The sequence below is a fragment of the Nycticebus coucang genome, chromosome 11 (assembly GCF_027406575.1).
Source record: "Nycticebus coucang isolate mNycCou1 chromosome 11, mNycCou1.pri, whole genome shotgun sequence".
Classification (NCBI taxonomy): domain Eukaryota; kingdom Metazoa; phylum Chordata; class Mammalia; order Primates; family Lorisidae; genus Nycticebus; species Nycticebus coucang.
In genome coordinates, this window is record NC_069790.1 from 52,120,466 (window position 1) to 52,137,519 (window position 17,054).

The window sequence follows — 17,054 nt, forward strand, 5'->3', positions numbered from 1 at the left end:
CAAGTTGTTACAAAAGATACTAGATCACCATTTTTTAATGTCTGAGTAGTACTTTGTGGTGCACATATATTGCATTTTATTAATCCACTCGTGTTGGTGAGCACATGGGCTGTTTCCACATGTTTGCAATTGTGAATCGTGCTTCTGTGAACATCCAAATGCAAGTATCTTTTTTATAAAAGGTCTTTTTTTCTTTAGATAAATACCTGATAGTGGGATTGCTACAACACTGGACAGTGATTATTATTACTAACCATGTTCGTGAGGATCCATGAAACCAAGTGAAACTCAGATGTCCCCTGCACTTCTAGAATATAGTGGTCATGCTTCACTTTAAGGATCAAATAGGTGATGTTCCCCACATCCTCGGGAATCCCAGAGGAATGCCGTGTGTTCCCCAGTTCTGGCGTATTTGTCTCTATGTCCTCAGTCACCCAGGCCTCTCTGCTGCAATTCATCCCTTGCCATCTGTGATGGAAGAGAATTACAACTCAGAGATGTGACTCCTCATAGAATTCTTTGGCCAAGATTCTACTTGTGAAGGACATGTTTCTCCTCCAAACTCAGCCTGGTCCCTGCCAGCTTTTCTCTCCCACCTAGGAGTGCTGTTGGTCCTGTCTTGCTCCTCCTGAGGTCCTCAGGTTAGTGTAAAGGGAAGCAGCTTGGGAGCTACAACCCACCCACTAGGATAGTTAACACTCACTTTATACTGCAGAGCCCTTTCCTGCCTCCTTGTCTCTAATTTCTGTCTCCATTCCAGAATATGTTCTTGCTTCCCTCTGCACAAAGACCTATTAAAGTCTTTTCTAAAAAAAAATAAATAAGGAGGAGTTTATCCTCACAGGCGAATCTAGACTTCATTTTGAAGGTGGTTTCCTGGCTTTTTGCCATCAGAGTTTTCACAAACATGGAGCTTGTGCTGATGAAGCACCTTATGCAAGATCAGGTGCTTTCTGAGAATTGGGGGTCAGGACAGGGTTAGGGATTATATGGAGAAACTTGGAAACAAAGCAACACGTTGGGGCCGCCAGGCCAGGCCTTGCAGGAAGAACAGCCCAACTAGACTCAAGGACTTTAGGACCAGAGCATCCGTCAGGGTATGAAAACTGACTTATTTCATCTCTCCCTCAGCAGACAGAACTCAAGGATTTCTGGTTGAGTGTGCAGCCACTCTCTGGGTCTCTGTCTTATTTAGTTCCCTGCGCCTAATTGTTTTCTTTCCATAGTTTCCATAGTCCCCAGTTCGTATTTCCAGGAGAGAAAATTTGACTGGGCTAACTCATTGTTTTTTGTGTTTGAGCAGAGCTTTTTATACCAGATGACCTCACAGGTCGTTGACCCTGATGGAATAACTCCCTTGGGTCGGGTGATAACCTTAGTTCTAATCAGCTGTGTTAATGGAATGGCGGTGGGAGTAAGGGACAGGGTCACAGGGAAGCCGTGAAGACACTGCTGTTAGGGAGTAGGTTGAGGGCTGCTCCTGCAGAGGCTGTGTGTGGGGAGTCTGCCATTACTGCAGTGTGACCAAGTAGTGTAATGCAGTCTTTTCCAAGGAAACACCAGGACAGGACAGGTTTTAATTAAATGACTGATCCACACTTTACCCAAGTTGTCCTTTCCAGGCTTCAGTTTCTTCATCTGTAAAACCAGAGAGTTCATTTTGGTGATTTCCAGGGACCTTCCATTCTGGGCAGGCTCAGGGTTATATCATACTTGAAGCCCAATTTAGTGCAGGAAAATGCAGAATTAGGTACAAAATCTTCAAAGGGGCCCTGAAGCTTATGCTAGTTTAGTTTCATATAAATCCACCTCCGCTTCTATCCTTAAATTCTGTGGTTCTTATCTAGTCATGATTCTTCTTGACTCTTTTTTTTTTTTTAATTAAATCATAGATGTGTACATTAATGTAATCATGGGGTACCATGCACTGGTTTTATATACAATTTGAAATATTTTCATCACACTTATTAGCATAGCCTTTCTAGCTTTTTCTTAATTATTGGGTTACAACCAGAGCCCTTTCTGATGAACTACATGCAACTCTATAGCTTCGTTTCCAAAGAAGAGTGTTGTCCTAGCTGTCCCTTAAGTAGGCTATTGGCAATTTGTTTGTTTGAATGGTGCAAAAAACTTGGTCTACAAATATGTCACAAATTTGAAATATATTATACTTAAGTTACTTGTGATGATTTTTACATACATTCTTTTGCTTTCTAGCTCCACGTTCATTCTTCAAAGTGCAGTCATGCCGCAAAGGTGGTACTGTCAGTGGTCAGTGAACTTTATATCTTGGTGAACATTCATTTATCAGAGGAAAATTTGTCCTAGCTAACGTATCTTCACGTTGTTGACATATTGCTGCTTATACACATGTATTTACATTTTTCTTGTTACCATTGTATTTTTCTATATATGCCAGTTCACCCACATGGATCAATAGCTCCAAAGAGATTCATGGTAGTGTAAAATTTGAAATGAAAATTTTGATATGCTAAGATTTGGGTAGGGGGTAAGATGGCCAACTAGAAGCTGTCTGTACTCACTGATCTCAAGGGGGTCCACCTGTGGGTGGACTGTCTGAAAGAGAGCCTTATGAATTATCAGAGAAGCAGCTGGAGACACCTAAAGCAGGGAGAGAGAGGCAAGGTGATCTGCTTGGCAAGATCAGAAGGTACCTGGAAGGGCATCCACACATGGGAAAGGTTCACGGGAGAGCTCTCTGGGGGCCTGTACTCCCCCATTTGTGAGTACTTTCTCCCATTCTCTAGTTTGTCTACTTATTCTGTTGATTATCTCCTTTGCTTTTTAATTTAATTAAGTCAAATTTATTTATTTTTGTTATTGCTGTATTTGCCTTTGGGGTCTTAGTCCTAGGGTGTAGGCTGATGTCTAGAAAGTTTTCCTACATTTTATTCTAGAATTTTTACAGCTTCATGTCAGCAGACACTAAACCCTGAGCCGTGAGTGGGCTTCTGCAGTCCCATGATGTGCCAAGACATCTGTGAAGGTCCTGAAACCTGACCCACTGGCAGGTGCAATCCTACATAATACCCTCAGGTGCCAGGCACGGTCCCATAACACCCCCTCTGCAGGCCCCTGCCAAGATCCCAGGATCCAAGTTACCACACTGTGGTCCTGCAATGCGTCTAGGCACCTACCAAGGTCAAGCAACCTTCCCAGGTGCCAGCCAACATCCCATGACCCATCTAGATGCCCATCTACATCCTGTGACCACGGCTTCTAACCCATCCAGGCATCCAAATTCAGTAACACGTCATAAAGATAATTCACCATAAACAAGTAGTCTTCATCCCAGGGAGGCAAAGATGATTCAACATATGAAAATCAGTAAACGTGATTCAGCACATAAACAGAAGCAAAGACATCTATTGGTCATCTCAATAAATGCAGAAAAAGCATTGTTTAAACTATCCCCTTTTCATGGTAAAAACCCCAGTGCCTGGAAAATTGGATAGCTACATGCAGAAGGATGAAGTAAGACCCTGCGCCATCTCTTGTCATATACAAAATTTAATTCAAAATAGATAAAAGACTCATGTAAGGCACGAAGCCATAAAAATTCTAGAATAAAATGTAGGAAAACTTTCTAGACATCAGCCTAGAACCTAGGACTAAGACCCCAAAGGCAAATACAGCAATAACAAAAATAAATAAATTTGACTTAATTAAATTAAAAAACAAAGGATATAATGAACAGAATGAGTAGACAACCTACAGAATGGGAGAAAGTGCTCACAAATAATACATCAGACAAAGGACTAATTTCCCAAATCCACAAAAAACTCAAACAGATCAGCAAGATAAAAACAAATAGGCCCATCAAAAAGTTGGCAAAAGACATGAACAGAACTTTTTCAAGAGAAAGTAGACAAATTGCCAACAAACATGAAAAAATGCTCAACATCACTAATCATCATGGAAATTCAAATTAAAACAGCAGTGAGATATACCACCTTGCCCCTGTCAGAATGGTCATTGTTAAAAAATAAAAAAAATAAAAAACAGTAGATACTGGCCTGGAGGCAGAGAGAAAGGGATGGTTATACATTGTTGGTGAGACTGCCAATTAGTAGAACATCTATGAAAAGAAGTATGAAGATTCCTCAAAGAAATCTGTAGCCAAAGACTGAGTTAGAATACATTTTCCTCAGTCTCCTAAGTGGGCACAGCCTTCCGCCTTCCAGTTTGAAATGCCAGTTAGTAGGCTGAAGAACTGAATGGGCTTCAGTTATAAATCTCCATAGTTCTGATTCATTTGCTCAATCTGAATATCTAAAGCCATCTTGGCTAGGGGCAGTGGCTCAGGCCTGTAAGCCTTGCACTTAGGGAGGCCAAAGCTGGAGGACCACTTGAGCCCAGGAGTTTGAGGTTGCAGCAAGTTAAGATCACATACTACTATATTCTAGCCTGTGTGACAGAGTGAAACCCTGGTTTTTCTGTCCTATTTTTATCTTTTTGCTGTACTATTTGAGAAATCTATTAAACTTCATCTTCTAATCTACTTGGTTTTTCCTGAACATTTTTGCTTATTTTTGAAAGTTCCTTTTTTATAGCCTCCTGTTCTTGCTTTATGACTAAAATATTTTCTCGTGTCTCTGAAGATATGAATTGTTTAAGTTTTCTTCTAAATGGAAGAAACAGAAATGAATTATCTCTGTTGTCTTTCCATTTGTATCATTTAGCTTTTAATTCTTTATAGACTAGAGAGACTTTCCTCAAATGACTGGAAGTCTTGGTTACGGTCTCATATTATAGAATGAAACCACGATTTGGGTACATTAAAGAGTGATCTGGCTGTCCGTATCTTTATTGTATTTTAAAGTGTTTATTATGTATTAGCATATATGTTCTTGAGCTTGGCACATCTGTAGGGGAGACTGTTTCATTTCTTACTTGGAAAGTGTATATGTTGTTGCCAAAATTGTGGGAGCGATGGTGGGAGAAGAAACCAGACTGTCAACATTTAGTATGTAAACTTCCTCTAATACATAACAATGTCCATGCCTTCAGCTGTGCCTGGGTCCAGAGCACATCCCCTCTGTTTTACATTTTCCAGGAAAGCATCCTTTCCTTCTTGGGTTAAAGGGAGGGATCTGGACACTTAACTACTTAAATAGACATTTGACCAAGCTTGCTTCTATTAACCTCATTGTCACCTCCATTTTCAAAGATATCTGAAGCATCAGTTCTTAAAACTTGGAGAGTTCTGATTAACCAGGTGGTTTCTAGGTTTTTTTCATTGCCAGATTTGGATTCAGGTCTCTTGGGTCTGTTCATTTAGTTATTCAGAAGTGAATAGAGCTAAATAGATAGCTTCTACCATCTTGCTGTCATCTTTAACAAAAACACTTTATTTCTCTCTCTTTTTTTTTAATGTGGTTGGCAAATGGTAGACATAGTTTTTAAAGTCTAAAACATGGTTTTTATTATCTTCTCTTTTCATCTTTACCATATCTGTCTTTTCACCTTTCTCACAGGTACATTTTCAAATGCTCATATACAGAAAAAATATGTATTATAAACATATAATAGACTATTTTAGAGCAATTTCAGATTTACAGAAATATTGAGAGGAAGATACAGAGAGTTTCTACATATCCCCTGTCCACTGCCCAAACCGCCCCCCACACACACCCAGGACATACACTCAGCACCCCCCACCGTCAACATTTCCCATCAGTGCAGTACGTTTGTTGTAATCAGTGAGCCGACACGGACACACTAGTATCAACCAAAGTCTGTAGTTTACATTAGGGTTCATTCTTCATGCTGTAGATTCTCTGGGTTTTGACAAGTGCATATGACATGTATCCCCCATTATAGTAGCATTCAAAGTGGATTCACTGCCCTAAAATCTTCTGTGCTCCACCTGTTCACCCCTCCCGCTCCCAAGCCCCTGCCAACCATTCATCTTTTTACCACCTTTGTAGTTTTGCCTTTTCTAGAACGTAGCCTTTTGGATTGGCTTCTTTCATTTTATAATATGCATTTAAGTTTCTTCCATGTTTTTCCCCCCCATGGCTTCATAGCTCATTTCCTGTGGTATTGAATATTCCATTATCTGAATATGCCACAGTTGATTTATTCACTCACCTACTGCAGGTCATCTTGGTTGCTTCCATATTTTGGCAATTATGAATAAAAATGGTATAAACATTCTGTGCATAGGTTTCCTTGTGGATGTAGGTTTTTGTTTCCTTCAGGTAAATACCAACAAACACAATTACTAGATCATATGGCAAGAACATTAGTTTTATAAAAACCTGTGAAGCAGTTTTCCAAAGTGGCTCTACCATTTAGCACTTCCACCAACAATGCTGAGCATTCCTGCTGCTGCACAGCTTCACCAACATTTGGTGTCAATGTTTTGGATTTTAACTATCCTAGAATGTAGGTAGTGGTAGTTCATTGTTTATTTAATCGGCAATTCCCTAATGATTTATGATAGTAGACATCTTTTTATGTGCTTACTTGCCATTGTTTGTCATCTTTGGTGGTGTGTCTGTTCATACAGCCTGCCCATTTTTGCCCATTTTTTGATTGGGTTGTTCATTTTTTTGTTGTTGGATTTTAAGATTTAACTCTAATTTTGTTTATTTTGAATAACTAGATACTAATTTTGTATATTTTGAATAACAGTCCTTTATCCTATATGACTTTTTTTGTAAGTATTTTCTCCCAGTGACATACTTTTTTGTACTTTTTAATCTTAATATAACTTCAAAAATATTTTTTGGAGTATCTGCTAAATGCTTAGCACTGTGTGGACATTGGGGATTTAGCACAGAACGGGGTCCAATCTCTGCATTAAAGGCCTTAGATTTGTCATAAGCATTTCCCTGTGTCCAAAAAAATTGTTTATCAAAAAGCAAGTGTTGATGATAAGCCAATGTCCCACTATATACAATTACCTAACATTAGACCCTTGTGGTGTTTACATTTGTGAGCAAATAATGCTGTTTGAAACTTCTTTGTGAATAAATACTTTCCCATATTTCAGAAAATTCCTCTGAATTTTATAGGAATTGGCTCCCATAAAATAACTTGGTGAATAGGAAGAAACATTTTTAAAGCTTCTGGTGGCTCAAGATAAAATTAAACAAGAAATGGCGAGAATTTAAAAAGGAGATAGCATCTTTCTATTAATAACTAAGTTGTAGTTAGTAAAGAGTTGGCTTCATAAAAAGAAAATTAAATGAAAAAATATTTTGAAGTTTCATATTTTGTGGACCAACATGAACTTAAAAAAAAGTTAGTGTTAATTTTTGGCTGATTTTGTATATCATTCTCATGGATATTGGCATTGATTGCATTTGGTCTTGAGGGCTGAGCTAAGGTTAACATGGTTATCTAATGTTACTTTTTATATTTTAAAGTGCTTCAGAATCCACTGGATGTCTTGTTAACAATAAGTCAGACTCCTCCACTAGAGATTCTGATTCAGGGAACCTAGGGTATAACGTAGGTGTATGTAACAGACAGGATTCCAGAGCAAGGCCGACTTGGGCAAAAACACTGCTTCTGTTCCAGGTATAAAATATCAAACCTATTACCAGTGTAAGAGATAAGATTTTTAAAAATACTTTCACTGTGGGCGGCACCTGTGGCTCAGTGAGTAGGGCGCCGGCCCCATATGCCGAGGGTGGTGGGTTCAAACCCAGCCCCAGCCAAACTGCAACAAAAAAATAGCCGGGCGTTGTGGCGGGCGCCTGTAGTCCCAGCTGCATGGGAGGCTGAGGCAAGAGAATCGCATAAGCCCAAGAGTTAGAGGTTGCTGTGAGCCGTGTGATGCCACGGCACCCTACCCAAGGGCGGTACAGTGAGACTCTGTCTCTACCAAAAAAAAAAGAAAAATACTTTCACTGTGAAGATAACTAAATGAATATAATTGGTCCACGTGTGGACTGAGATAGATTGACGTGAACTTGGGGAAATGAAGAGTGTGGTTAGGATGGAGACAACTGGGTAATTTGTTGCAGCCACCAATAGGCAAATACAAAAACTCCTCCCATCACAGACTCATGGCTCTCTCCCATTTTCCTTCTTAGAACATCTCTGCTCCACATAAAATTATCTCCTCTTTTCTCTATATTATGTTTTTCATTCTTCTTCCTTATTTTAACTCTTCTGCTTAAATATGTTATTACTTGAAGGCCAGGCAAAATATAATTTAATGATGAATAAATAAATCTCTGGTGTGCTACCAAACAAGAGCCAGTTTTCTGTTGTCACACTTGGCCAAACTCTAACTTCAGTAGGATATCAATCAGGACCAAAAATGAAGGGAAGGATTTGAAGGATAGAGTGCTTTTTTCACTGTTATTTTCTTGCTGGTTTTGGCAAAAGGACTAACTTGTGAAATGGAGATATTGACCCCTTTGATTTGATGTCATGCTACTCCCTTGGAAGCTTTAGCTAGTTAGTAGACCTCTCTTTTTGTAGAAGCATAGGTTAGCAATTCTGAAACCATTCTTTGTACGTTCTAGGATTGAGCAAATAAGCTATAGATAATGGAAGCGAGGTTTTACACTTTGGGAGAAGGGAACTACAGTTATGGTGAAAGGAAGAGACAGAACCTGCAGCATGCATGGAATTCAAATTGGAGATACTACATATAGGTGTGAACTCATTCACATACATACACACATGCTTATGTACATGTGTGTTTGTGTCTGATACATCCATGTGTAAATGGATATACATGTGCATGGTTAGAATGTATGTGTGTGTTGTGTATAAAAGAGTGTGTGTATATACACGTATTTATTTATATGTCTTCGTAAACATTTCTCAGCTCTGTCCTTTGAGATGGTCTTGAAGCAATTTATCTTCCTTAGCAGTGAGCATAGCTAAAGAGCAGATCTTTGTTTCTGTATATACTATTCTCCTCTAAAAGGAACCAGGGCTTCTTGGACAAATGATTAAATTCAAAGTTGGGACATGAACTGTTTGGGCCTGGAATATCTTATTGTACCAAAATGAAGGAAGTGCTTAAAGAATAAGAAGTCCATGTCAAAATGACTCAGGAGCCAGCTTGAAAGGGCTCCAGTGGCCTAATCGGGATAATGTAAGCCTTAAAATAACTAATTTAAATAATTAATAGTTAATGTAAAATACAAATTTATATGAATATTAATAGTAAATGTAATACTATTGAATAAGCAAGCATCCTGGAGCTACTATGATTTAAGCAAATAAACAAGGGAGATGGGAAAGCTTCATTAGAAAGCTCACCAATAGGCTTTGCATGGTGGCTCTTGCCTGTAATCCCAGCACTTTGGGAGGCCAAGGCATCTCCTGATGACATGAGTTTGAGACTAGCCTGACCAAAATAGCAAGACCGTGGCTCTACAAAAAACAGAAAAATTAGCCAGCCATTGCGTTGTGTGCCTAAATCATGTTAGACACTAGGAAGACCAAGAGGGAGAATCACTTGCACCCAGGTGTTCAAGGCTGCAGTGTGCTGTTCAGGCTACTATACTCTAGCCCAGGCAACAGATGAACTTGTCCCAAAAGAAATTAAAAAAAAAAAAAAAGATCTTTACATTTTCTCTATATCTCTTATATCCCTATAAGGGACTTTTTATTTACAAAGGGCAAAATAGTAGCCCTAAATGGATAAACCTAGCAAGCAGCACCTTAACCAAAAGATTAAAGTTAACATTGCTAGTTATAGGACTAACCAGCAGTGTGTGCCTGGTGGCATGATGTACTGAGAAAAAGCCAGAAGCACTTTTGGCATGCTACCATAGGAATATGACCTTAACTTAACCATGAGGACGTATCAGACAACCCAAAATGTGGGACACTCTATAAAATAGTTGGCCCAAACAAAGACAGGGCCAGAGAATGTCCTAGATTAAAGGAGATTGAAAAATCATGACAACTGAGTGCAATGCGTGAGTTAGATTTTCTTTTGCTATAAAAGGTATTTTTGGGACAATTCATAAAGTCACCATAAAGTCTGTAGATGAGGTAATATTATTTCCATATTAATTCCATGATTTCAATAATGGTACTGTTTTTATATGAGAATTCTTTACTTTTAGAAAATACATATTGAAGTATTTAAGAGTAAAGGAACATTTTATCTGCAACTTACTCTTAAAACAGTTCAGAAGAAAAACCCTCTGTGATGTGTGTGCATGTATATTTAGAAAAAGCAAAGACTAATGTGGTAAATGTTAATTTTGGGAATCTGGGTGAAGGGCATTGAGGAATGCAAAAAATTCTTACAGCTTTTCTGGAAGTCTGAAATTATGTTTAGAGTGACTTCATGATTTGAATTTTAATATATTCCTGTAAAATTTTATTTGCATAAAGAATTAAGTATTCAGTGTATGAAAATAGAATGGTACCAGAAATAACGTTAGTAGAGGTTTTTATTAGTTGTATTATTGTACTATAATATTGTATAATATCATTTTATATATGTGTGTATGTATATGTAATACAGATAGTCTACCTTGATTCCTCATAGGGTTATGTACTGATAAACCCATTGTTAAGTTGAAAATATCATGTCCAAAATGCATTTAATATATTGAACCTACTGAACATCATAACATAGCTAGCATAGCTTATCTTAAGCATTTTCAGAATGCTTACATTTGCCTACAGTGGGGCAGAATCACCTAACACAAAGACTGTTGTATAATAAAGTGTTGAATATCTCATGTCATTTATTGCATACTATACTGAAAGTGAAAAACAGAGTGGTTGTGTGGGTACTGGAAGGGTAGTTTCTGCTGAATGGGTATCGCTTTTGCTCCATGGTGAAGTGGAAAAATAATTAAGTCAAACTATCCTGAGCCCAGGACCATGTGTACAATATTATAATATGGTATTTATTTTATAACTATTGTGAAACATGTATAATTATAACGTACCAGCATGATTCTTTGCAAATTTAGTGAAACCTGGTCAATGTCTTTCAGATAGAGTGGCCTAAGACTGGATGTCAATGACATTATACATGAATATCGTGATTTTAATCACTCCCATATACAGTAGAGGGGAGGATAGATGGCCCACGGTCATCTTAAGTGCTATTGGAGCAAGGCAGTGGTTCCTCACATCTGCTGACTGTTCTGTGACTATGAAATAAACAACTCTGATGGCCATTTCGTCATCATACTGGAGTCATGTCCCTGAGGAATCCCAGGGCAGTAAAAATTTAGAAGCTAAATGTTTAACTTTCCAGAATGTTTAACTTTCCTGCACAAGACAAAGCAAGGTTCACAGAAGCAAACTTCCTTGTTCATTTAACACTCAGCCCAGAAAAATTGAGAGATCACACATGGAACTGTGAACCTCGCACAGTTGGGTTTATAAACTTCACAAACCAAAAGCAGATTCTGTTGTTGACCCAAAAGCCTATGTTCTAACAACAAACTTCTGGTGGGTGAAACCTCTTAAATGTGAGATTTAGTTCCTGCCTTATTAGCATGTGATTGAGCTGGCTTAAAGTTGAGTCGAACCCAGGAGAAGACTAACAGTGCCTCTGTAGGAGTTTCTAAGCCATCTAAAGAAAGGTACTAAATAACCATTTCTGTTAGGTTTGAGAATCCTCCAGGGGGCACCAAAACATTCCTTTGCAGTTGACCACACTTCATTAAGTCCAGAAAGGCTAACTGTATTACCTTGTTATAATTGATTCCTCTACTGTAACTTTCTCAGTTCTATTAACATTAACTTCTTTCCTCTATTTGCTTTTACAACATTTGTGAGTTTATGGAATGTTTCTGCCTCTCCGACGAGGCGGAGGAAGGAAAGAGATCATCTCCTGGATGAGCCCTTAGAAACTGGAGCCATGTCTCCTCTGGGTAAATATGAAAGCTTTCAGCCCACTCTGGGAGTAAGAATTTTCCGAATGTTCCTAATCTGGCTGGGGAAAAAAACTTGAGGAAACTGAGAATTCAATTTACGTTGTCAGCCTTAAGGCTGTATATGAGCCACCCTATTATTATCATTAATAATAAACACAGTGAATGTCAGACAGGCACTTCATGGTAGATTTTTATATGAATTTTATGCAAAAGTAAGGGGTTGCCAGGCTACTGCATAATATTACTCAGTTCTGGTCCAGGAGAACAAAATTCCAGCAGGCCTCCTGAGCCCGTCCCTCCAATTAGTGGCTACTTCATTATGAATAAAGAACCCTCATTACTGTGGGCCTTCAAGTGAAATAGGATCCCCTACCTCTTGAAATCCGCCTTTCTAAGTACAGACAGTTCCCAACTTACAAACAATCCACTTAAGAACCACCAAGGCATTCAGAGGCTGCTGTAGGCTCCTGCAGCTGCTGCCTGGGCCCCCTGCCCAGCCCCCCTGCCCAGCCCCCACCCCACACTCCGGTCTGCTCAAGGGAGCTCTGCCCACCCCCTTTGCACAGCCAGCTGCCCACCTGCCCCTCGGACTGCAGGCTGGGAGCTGGGGATGTAGTGAGGCCTCAGAGCTACTGCTGGTTTGATAGTTGAGCTCAGCTATGGGGTAAATAGCCTTTTGTGGCCTGGCCTGGGAACTGAACCACCATTAAAAAAAAAGAAAGAAAAAAAGAAAAAACCTGTCTCCATGGGAAAATGTATTCTGCATTCCCAATAACCAGCCAGCAAATGTTAGAACGACTGTGGGAGCTGTCTTCATGCTCCAAGCAGAGCAAAGAGGAGAAGAGATCTGCCTGTGTGTTCTGAGTTCTGGGTCCAGCTCTGGGGCCTTAGCAAGCCCTTTAACCTCTCTGGATCTCACATCATCTGTAAAACAATAGGATTGGACTAGATGAGTTGTAAGCCTCCTTCTAGTATAATTGATCAGACCTCTTCCCTTATGTCATTCTGTTAGTAGTTCTTCATTTACCCATTCACTTATCCATCCATTCAAAGCCATTTTACTTAGGGCACCTGCTTTGAGCCAGGCCCTAGGATTAGTGTTCGGGGTATAGTCAAATAATACAAATCACAGTTGTCAAGAGGCTCAGTGTTTAGTGGGGGACACAAATAGCTAACGAATGCTCATAACCAAAGTGCTAGGATTAAGATGAGCACTGGGACTCTCCGCGCTGCCCGGCCCTGCGCACTCCTCTGCTGGAGCGCTGCAGCCATCGACTTGCTGCACTGCAGCCTGACCTGCGAGCGCCGCAGGAGGACCCTGCCCCTGCTCCTGCTCAGTGCCAGCATCTTGGACATCATGGCGCTGGCCAGCCGCTGCTGGCTGCAATCCAGCCACCACATCCAGACGTCCTCGCTGTGGTGGAGATGCTTCCATGAGGGCAGCCGCAGCGGGTCCTACAACGATGGCTGCCAGAGCCTGATGGACTATGCCTGGGGAAGAGCAGCTGCTGCCCCGCTCTGCTGTGGTTTTATCATCCTGATAGGGTGAAGAAGATCACTTCCTCCTGTCCTCCTTTGCCATCTATGGACCCCAGATGCTTGTCTTCCTGAGAGTGATTGGAGGCCTCCTGGCCATGGCTGCTGTGTTCCAGAACATCTCACTGATAATTTACCCTGTGAAGTATACGCAGACGTTCAACCTCCCTGCCAACCTCGCTGCCACATCTATAACTGGGCCTACTAGGGGTTTGGGTGGGCAGCCCCCATTACCCTGATTGGTTGCTCCTCCTTCTTTTGCTGCCTCCCCAACTAGGAAGATGACCTTCTGGGCAACTCCAAGCCCAGGTATTCTACCCACCTGCCTAACATGGGAGCCAAAGAGGAAGGAAATCGTTGATGCCAAATGGTTTCCAGAGAAAGAAACTGTTTCCTCCAGCCTACTTTGTATCTATTTTTTGGCAGTATTCCGCCTCATTGGAATCCCTGAAAGTGATGAAGTGGCCTCACAAGGCACAGAGGCCCTTCTCCATGAAATTATGAAAGAGAATTTTGCAGACATGCCAAGAGATTCTGAAATTCAGATAGTAGACAGTTTCAGAATCCCAGCACAACTAAATCCGAATAAGACCTCCCCCAGGCATATCATAATTAACTTCACTAAAGTTAATATGAAGGAGAAAATTCTGAAATCAGCCAGACGTAAGAAATCCATTACCTACAAAGGGAAGAATATTAGAATGACTGCAGATCTCTCTGCTGAAACTTTTCAAGCCAGAAGAGGGTGGTCATCAACTTTTAATCTCCTAAAGCAAAATAACTTTCAACCCCAGATCCTGTATCCAGCTAAACTGAGTTTCATTTATGATGGAGAAATTAAATACTTTAATGACATTCATGTGTTGAAGAAATTTGCCATAACCAAACCAGCTCTTCAGGATATTCTCAGACCTATCCTTCATAATGACCAGCCCAATCCTCTACCACAAAAGTAAACTCACTCAGAAACTTTTGATCAAACTCCAACTTCCATAGTGGTGAAAGGATTAAAAATGTCCACTGGACTTTCGAAAAACTCGATACCCAAAATTTTACCAGACTTATCAATATTCTCCATTAATGTGAATGGCTTAAACTGTCCTCTAAAGAGGCACAGGTTAGCTGACTGGATACAAAAACTCAGGCCAGATGTTTGTGCATACAAGAGTCACATCTTACCTTAAAAGACAAATATAGACTCAGGGTGAAAAGATGGTCGTCCATATTTCAGGCAAATGATAATCAGAAAAAGCAGGTGTTGCAATTCTATTTGCAGACACAATAGGCTTTAAACCAACAAAAGTAAGGAAGGATAAGAATGGTCACTTCATATTTGTTAAGGGTAATATGATGAGATTTCAATTATTAATATCTATGTACCCAACCAGAATGCACCTCAATTTATAAGAGAAGCTCTAACAGACATGAGTAATTTGATTTCCTCCAGCTCCATAATAGTTGGAGATTTCAACACTCCCTTGGCAGTGTTGGATAGATCCTCCAATAAGAAGCTGAGCAAAGAAATTTTAGATTTAAACCTAACCATCCAACATTTGGATTTAGCAGACATCTACAGAACATTTCATCCCAACAAAACTGAATATACCTACTTCTCATCAGCCCACGGTACATACTCCAAAATCGATCACATCTTAGGTCACAAGTCTATCCTCAGTAAATTTAAAGGAATAGAAATTATTCCTTGCATCTTCTCGGACCACCATGGAATAAAAGTTGAACTCAGTAACAACAGGAATCTGCATACTCATACAAAAACATGGATGTTAAATAACTTTATGCTGAATGATAGCTGGGTCAGAGATGAGATTAAGAAGGAAATTGCCAATTTTTGGAACAAAACGACAAGGAAGACGCAAATTATCAGAACCTCTGGGATACCGCAAAGGCAGTCCTAAGAGGGAAATTTATAGCACTGCAAGCCTTCCTCAAGACAACAGAAAGAGAGAAAGTTAACAGCTTAATGGGACATCTCAAGCAACTGGAAAAGGAAGAACATAAAAAAAAAAAAGAAAAGAAAAGAAAATGGGAAGGCTTCCAATATTTAAATCTGATCAAGTTTTCATTCATTTCCAAATAGAATGGACTGGGTTTATTAGGGACAAGAAGAAGAGTGATATAATTGGTAAAAATTGTCAATGACCAAACATTCTAAAAGAACTGCAAAAAATTTGTGTGTGTGTGTTTTTAAGCCTTTCGCTATTTAAAGAAGCAAAATAGTTTCCTAAATGCATATCATTTGTGATAATTATAGTTAATATCCTGAATAATTATGTTTTTGCTAAGCTTCATGTTGTCCTGATACATCATCTAGGGAAGTATTGTTTGACAGTCAAAGCCTGTTGCAATAGTAAAGCCTTTGTAATGGTGAAATGTTAAGATGAAATTTTCTCTTCAAATTTCTTTATGAGGTTAAGGTGTGGGAAAATGCTATTAATAATAGATCTGTACTGTTTTGTGTCTATAAGTTTAGAACCAGCATTGAGTTGATTGAAAGATGGATGGAGTCTAATACATCATGACTGATAGCTCTGATAAGATTGTGTAGTAAAGCATTAGGAGAGCCATTCCTATCACTGAAGTGCCATTAAAACCGTCTGAAGAAGTGACTTGATTTGTTTAAATATCAGGTTTAACTGGACTCTCATCACATGGACACAGCTTCTGATAGATGGCAACTGTAAGCAGAAACGACATGTAATTAAAAACCTGGTCTTCCAGTCCCAGCTACTTGGAAGGCTAAAGCAAGAGAATTGCTTAAGCCCAAGAGTTGGAGGTTGCTGTGAGCTGGGACGTCATCGCCCTCTACCCAGGCGACATAGTGAGACTCTGTCTCCACAAAAAAATAAAAATAAAATAAACCTGGTCTTCCTTGGTAAACAGATTTAAAATGTATGATGTAAAATATGCAATAGGGAGAGGGAGACAAGATGGCGGACTGAAGCCAGCTTTCAACAGAGGCTCCCGTCCAGAAGGAGAGTTAAGGGACAGGAATTTAGTAAGTATCCTGGTGGACTTGAGCCTCACCAGGAGAGAATGTTGAAGAACGCACATCAACACCACTGAGGCAAGCTGTGATCACAAGGACGCAAACAAAAGGTACAAAATCCACCACCAAGCGGACGGGAGTCCCCCTCCCCCATGAGACCGGCTCAAGAGCCCCACAATTGAACAAGCGGGCAGAAATTAAAGGCCCTCCCACTACACTCCAGGGAGAGACCTTCTAAAAACTGGACCTACCTCCCCTACTGGGGTGCCGTGGCGTTCTCCTGCCGGGCATAAAACTGAATAAAACTTTGGGAATCCTTTGCCGGCAACCCTGAATCCCCGGCGCTCCCCTCCCGCCCACTGAGGTCTGGAGGCCTGTCCCCCAGGAGTTCGGATCCTTGGGTGATTTCTCAAGGGGAGTGGATAGTCCCCGAGTTGCGACTGGTCAGCATTGACTCTGAGGCGCGCGAGTGAGGAGAGGGCACCGGCTGAAGGGGAGTCACGCCTCGGCGGCACTTCCCTGCGGTGCAGTGCAGCAACCCTCCCCGGGCACAAGACTGAATAAGATTCTAGCTTCCCCGCTGAGAGCTGAGAGCCCCTACTCTCACTTGGGGTCTGAGGGCCCATCCCCCAGGAGTTCGGATCCTTGGGTGATTTCTCGAG

The 17,054-nt window shown here is 40.4% G+C and overlaps 1 protein-coding gene and 1 pseudogene across 13 annotated transcripts in view; both read left to right on the forward strand.

Annotated features, from left to right (window-relative positions):
• Positions 1-17,054, forward strand: part of ICA1 (islet cell autoantigen 1) — a 173,692-nt gene that overhangs the window by 88,700 nt on the left and 67,938 nt on the right. The gene's annotated exons all lie outside the window — the stretch shown is intronic.
• Positions 13,040-13,746, forward strand: LOC128560216 (p53 apoptosis effector related to PMP-22-like; annotated as a pseudogene).